Source organism: Salvelinus sp. IW2-2015, linkage group LG14 (genome assembly GCF_002910315.2).
Source record: "Salvelinus sp. IW2-2015 linkage group LG14, ASM291031v2, whole genome shotgun sequence".
Taxonomy (NCBI): Eukaryota; Metazoa; Chordata; class Actinopteri; order Salmoniformes; family Salmonidae; genus Salvelinus; species Salvelinus sp. IW2-2015.
Window position 1 is genome coordinate 2,082,908 of NC_036854.1, and position 7,244 is coordinate 2,090,151.

Consider the following 7,244-nt stretch of genomic DNA (forward strand, 5'->3'; position numbering starts at 1 on the left):
GGCAAAGGGTGGCTACTTTGAACAATGTAGAAAATAATCAAAATAAAGAAAAACCCTTGAATGGAGTAGGTGTGTCCAAACTTTTGACTGCCGATGTAAGTATTCACACTCCTTTGCTATGACACTCCAAATTGAGCTCAGGAGCATCAATTTCCTTTGATCATCCTTGATGTCACTACAGCTTGATTGGATTCCACCTGTGGCCAATTCTAATGTTTGGACATGATTTATAATTTCCACCTTTTGTCTATTCCATTTGCACAACACCATGTGAAATTTATTGTCAATCAGTGTTGCTTCCTAAGTGGACAGTTTGATTTCACAGAAGTGTGATTGACTTGGAGTTACATTGTGTTGTTTAAGTGTTCCCTTTATTTTTTTGAGCAGTGTATATATATATTTTTTTAAATATAAGTTGACACAGTTGACAGTTCATATCAGAGCAGGAACTATACCATGAAGACCAAGGAACTGTCCGTAGACTCCGAGATTGTCACGCCCTGACCTTAGTTATCTATGTTTTCTTTATTATTTTGGTTAGGTCAGGGTGTGACGAGAGTGGGTATGCTTGTTTTGTATTGTCTAGGGTTTTTTGTATGTCATGGGGTTTTGGTAAATCTAGGTATATGTAAGTCTATGGTGACCTGAATTGGTTCCCAATCAGAGGCAGCTGTTTATCGTTGTCTCTGATTGGGGATCATATTTAGGTTGCCATTTTCCCTTGGGTATTTGTGTGTTCTTGATCTATGTTTAGTTGCCTGTCTGCACTATCCATATTAGCTTCACGGTTCGTTTTGTTATTTTGTTAGTTTGTTCAGTTCTTTAAATAAAGAAGAATGTACGCTTACCACGCTGCGCCTTGGTCTCCTCCCTACGACGGCCGTGACAGAGATAGAATAGTAATGAGGCAGATATCCAGGGAGATTCTAGTGTTTAACATTTCCAAGAGGAAAGTGGTCTCCATCATTGGGAAATGTAAAGAATATGGAACTACCCAGACTCTGACAAATGTTTTTTTTTTTATGTAACCTTTATTTAACTAGTCAAGTCAGTTATGAACAAATTCTTATTTACAATTACGGCCTACCCCGGCCAAACCCAGATGGCGCTGGGCCAATTGTGCGCCGCCCTATGGGACTCCCAATCACAGCTGGATGTGATACAGCCTGGATTCAAACCAGGGACTGTAGTGATGTCTCTTGCACTGRGATGCAGTGCCTTAGACTGCTGCGCCACTCGGGGCTAGCCGTCTGAAAAAACTGAGCAACTTGGCATAAAGGACCTGGTAAACTGGTAAGGCTAGAGGGAACAATGAAAGGAACCAAATACAGGCAAATCCTTGATGAGAACCTCCTTCAGAGTGAAAACGACCTTAGACTGGGGTGAAGATTTACGTTCCAACAGGATAATGACCCCAAGCATACAGCCAAAACAATGTTGGAATGGCTTCAGAACAAGAATGTGAAAGTCCTTGAGTACTCCAGCCAAAGCTCAGACTTGAATCCCACTGAAGCTCACAATCTAACTTAACCTTTTCCTGCAGTGGGCTAAATCAGGATCACAGAGTGTTTCTTGGTAGTCTTAAATAAATCTTTGAAATAAATGTATACACCTCACACACATGGTTACGGGCTTAAACAAAGAAGACACCTGTACCACCTGAAATGTATACAATTTTGAGCTTGCGTCTCAGTATTACACTTTCTATACATCACAGAAGACTGAAATATAACAAAACTGTAATCGCTGCCAAAGGTGCTTCTACAAAAGGGGTGTGAATACTTATGTAAATTAGATATTTCTGTATTTCATTTTCAATACATTTGCTAACATTTCTACAAATATGTTTTCACTTTGTCATTATGGGTTACTGTGTGTAGAGGGGTGAGAAAATAAATATATTTAATCCATTTTGAATTCAGACTGTAACACAGCAAAATGTGTAATAAGTCAAGGGTATGAAGGCACTGTATATTGATATTGATGTACACTGTATATTGATATTGATATTATTGATACTGATATTATTAATGGAAATATACATATATTGTACTATACCATCCAGCTTTATGGAATTATGCATGTACTTTAATCATTTTAATACGAGCCAACTGTTATCTTCATAAAAGGTAACAATTACCTTCATAAAAGGTAACAATTGGGCTGTGTTCCAAACGGCACCCTATTACCTATGTAGTGCACCACGTTGTACCAGGGCCTATATAGGGTATAGGGTGTGATTTGGGACACAGCCCAGGAGTCAGCATCCGGTGGACCTTTGGAAGGTCTCATTAGTTAGATGAATGTGATGGTGGTGTTTCAAAATTAGGATCAATCATCCTTCCACACTTTGTATTAGGTCCTAATGGCTAGGAGCAAACCCCCAAACAGCACAACATCCCCCAGGCAAAACACACACACACACACACACACACACACACACACCACACACACACACGCACATACACACAGACACACATACACACATACACACACACACACACAACACACACACACAACACACACACATACACACACACACATACACACACACACACACCATACACACACATACACACACATGCACAGACACACACACCTGCACACAGACACACACACACACACACACACACAACAGACACACACACACAGACACACACAGACACACACACACAGACACACACATACACACACATACACACACACCTGCACACAGACACACACACACACACACACACACACACCACACACACACACACACACACACACACAACACACACCACCACACACACACAACACACACATACACACAGACACACACACACACACCACACCACACACACACACACAGACACAGACACACACACGCACACACACATGCACACACACATACACACACACACACACACACCACATACACACACATACATGCACACAGACACACAGACACAGACACACACACCCACACACACACACCACACACACACCACACACACACAGACACACCCACACACACACACAACACATGCACACACACATACACACACACATGCACAACACACACCACTTGCCACAGCACACACACACCACACACATACACACACATACATGCACACCAACACACAGACACCACACACACAGACACACACAACCTGCACACAGACACACACACACAACCACACACACACACATACATGCACACAGACACACAGACACACACACAACACACACATGCAAACAATCGATCACATCGTAGCATCTCTATACAGACCTTAACTGTGGTACCCACTTTTTATAATTTGTGATCGATATTTTTAACCCAAGAAAAGAAAAAAACGAACATTAACGGACTGTCTAAAACATGTATTCCAAAATATAAATGTGCGTCATCACTGTATTACAGCAATTATACTTCCTCTGTCTTCTCCACCAAGAAAACCTTTCGATCATTTGAGTTGTCTATGCCCACACCAAAAGAAGCTGCCAATTCTCTTATTGAGAAACTTGAGTTCTTGGAGCAGCCTGCATATTCTGCCAAACCGATTGAATCAGAACCAAGCTGCTACAGAGACAGAGCGCATTAGGCTGCATCTGATTCTGTAAGCTTCCAGTGAGATAAATCAGATAAAGGAAAACATTGGGAAAAACAAGTTGCTGCTGCAATACGACGCAATCACTATACACTGTACCTGCTAGCTTCTCCATTATTCAAAACAGAAGATACATTCTATGAGAGAGAGGAAGAGGAGAAAAGAGGAAGAGAGAGGAGAGGGGAGAGGAGGAGGAGAGGGAGGAGGGGGAAAAGAGGAAGGAGGAGAGCGGAGGGGAAAGGGTTGGAGAGAAGGAGAGAGGAGGAGAGGGGAGGGGAGGAAGAGAGGGGAGGAGGAGAGGGAAGGAGGAGAGGAGCAGGGAGAGGAGAGAAGGAGGGGAGAGGGGAGAGGAGGGGAGGAGGAGGAGAGAGGAGGAGGGGAGAGGAGCAGGGGAGGAGAGAGGTACAGCGATACTGATCTAGAACTGTAACTTTCCATTCATTTATATTTGTGATACTTTTTAGTAACATAAACATATTACATTCTATCAGTGGAGGCTCCTCAGAGGAGGAAGGGGAGGACCATCCTCCTCAGTGAATGTATTTTTTTTTTAAATAGTGAAACATTTAAAAAGTTATCATTTTTAGAGAAATACATTCAGGTCACCAAATAATTGATTAAAACACACTGTTTTGCAAGGAAGGCCTACAGTAACCTGAACATCACTCTGTAGGGTAGCACCATGGTGTAGCCGGAGGACAGCTAGCTTCTGTCCTCCTCTGGGTACATTGACTTCAATACAAAACCTAGGAGGCGTATGGTTCTCACCCCCTTTCATAGACCTACACAGTAATTATGACAACTTCTTGAGGACGTCCTCAACCTATCAGAGCTTCCGCAGTATGAGCTGACATGTTGTCCACCCAATCAAAGGATCAGAGAATGAATCTAGTACTGAAAGCATAAGCTACAGCTAGCTAGCACTGCAGTGCATAACATGTGGTGAGTAGTTGACTCAAAGAGAGAGAAAGACAATAGTTAAACAGTTTTCAACAAATATATTTCTTCAAAAATGAAGGGGAAGCAAGAGAGAGAGAGCTAAATTTTGCAATTTCTTTTCACATTCACTTGCTTAGCTAGCACATGGAGCTAGCTACTTTAGTCTACTCAAACACCCGGCTCAAATAGAAGAATGCTATGTTAGCTAGCTGGCTATGACTAGGTAAGCTTTTGGGTTTTCTAATTTATTGCCACTGGGGCCCGTCGGTGGGTAACTGCTCAACTGTTTAATGACTGTACGCTGTATTGGATGATTGTAGAGGGTTTACTAACATGTTAGTTCTATATCTATGTTGACTATGACATTATTTTAGCTGATATGGTGACAACGATGTAGGCTGTGTGTAGCGGTTAGCGGTTATGATATGAAGGTTTGGCTTGGAAAGGTTGTCGCCTGGTCACAGACAGCAAATGTGTTTTGCACTGGATCCCACAAGCGAAGGGAAAAGGTGAGAGTAAGAGAGTGTGTAGATGTGAGAAGGAATTAACAAGCAAAGTGATCATGCTGTTTGTTTATGGCTACTATGAAAGTCAACCGTGTTTATGTGTGATCAGGAGTGTATTCATTCCGCCGATTCTGTTGAAAAACGTTTAAAATGGAACAAAACGGAGATAAACATACCTGAATTTGTTGCATAGAAACTCTTGTTTGCAACTGTTGGACTAATTATTACACCCTAGATCAGCTAGATGCAGGCAAGAGTGTGCAAGGCGGTATTGAACGTGTCACTGTCTCTCACCTAAAAAACTTATCTCCGCCTGTGTGCACCTACGTTGTAAACTCTAATTCATAGGCTAGGTTGCAGCAACCTCATGATTGGTATAGGGAAAAATCATGTAGTAGCCTAAACCTATCGATGTTACATTGAACTGGGTGAATAGAATATGAATGACAGTCATCCAAGACAGTGGCGATTTTAGCATATCAATCTTGGTGGGGCAAACTCAAAAGAAATATGTTGATGGATGTCAGCAAAGCCCCCACACAACACAACACTAAACAATACATGAATTGCACTATAACAATGACAAACGGTGCCCACAAACTGTTAGGGCCTACATAAATCTGTCCCAACAGCAGAGCTTTCTATCCAGCACCATGGAGTGAATCCTTACCACCTCTACACCTGGCTATCAGAGGAGCCTTGTCTGGCAGTCTGGCAGTTTATTAAGCCTCATTTAAGAAAATATTGTGGCAGGCGGCAGGGAGAGGTGAGGGGAGCGGTAATTGAGGAGAGATCATTTGCAGGACGCTGGCTCAGCCCCCAAGCCTTATATGGGCTTCCTTCCCCAACGAGGCAAGACTGTCACTCGTTAAGCCAGGGAGTGCTTGGGGATAAAGGAGGAAGTAGCCTGCACAAAGGGGCAGAGGGGGTATGAGAAAAGGGAGGTATGAAGAGCGAGAGAAACGAGAGCAAAATCTGTGTGATTGCCCCGTTGTGACCTGGACTGTCGGACTACCCCCCTGGTGTACCAGACCGAATTGGCTGAGAACCCGAGTGTGAGGATTACCCCTGGAAAACGGAATGGACAAAGAGAACGGCTTGTGGACTGTGAGGTGATTGGTGAATTCCACCTTCTTTCCCCGTGTTCCAAAATCCCTAAAACTTCCCCTTTGCATTATATTTGTGCTACTGGTGCCTGTTTTGTTATTGAACTTGTTGATGTGGAAACCCCACACCCTTGATCCTGCTACAATATATACAAACAAAAAACATAGCTGATATGGCTGACTTGCTTAAACAAATGTGGTTTCTACTGACAATTGAGATGTACAAACTATGGCATTAGGGAACAATGAGCTGATAAGAGGCAATCTGTAATTTCGATTAAGACAATGATGAGCGAGCTAAGACGAACGTAGACAATAACTATTTGTTCAACACTTTTGAAATGTACTGCGACAGAATTCAGAACATGGGCCGTTCTTGTAGTATTCTCCCTGTACACCAAGTCAGAACCGTAGGATAAATAAAAGGGGCATATAAGCAGACAATGAAAGCTCTTACAATATTCGATGATGACATTTCTCTAAAACAGGCTATAGGCTACATGTCCACCACCAAGTCAGAACAGTCGGCTAAGTTATGAGGGGGAAAGGGACCAAATTATTAGGGTGAGGCACATGGGCTACTAACAGYTTACTACACAACATACACTTAAAATTACTTTATTAGCTACAGTATACATATCTCCCTGGCATAATACATAATTTATGCAGCAGCATACAAGACATGTCTGGACTCACCATTGTACTGTGGTCACTTGAACAGGAAGGTGACACAGCGGTCCTTCTTGTGGGCAACTGTGTCATCAAATTTTTGTCAGTGATCTTCAGGTCGGAGCTCTAGAAAGAGGCCAGAGTTCCCAACTTGAATGACTGTTCAAAACGTGTTTTCCCAGTCGGAGCTCGTTTGTTTCTTAGTTCCCAGTTGTCTTGAACTCACTGAAGTCTGAGATTTCCCAGTTCTGAGTTTCCAGTTGTTTTGAACGCGGCAGAATTCATGCTGGATTGACAGCATGGCCAATGTATTCAACCTTTTCTGACCCATGGTGTTGCGTGTGAATGTTTATCCTTTTAAGGTTAGAAAATAGACCCTTAAACCCAGACTTGGACCACACACCCTCTCCACCTGTCACACCCTCTCCACCTGT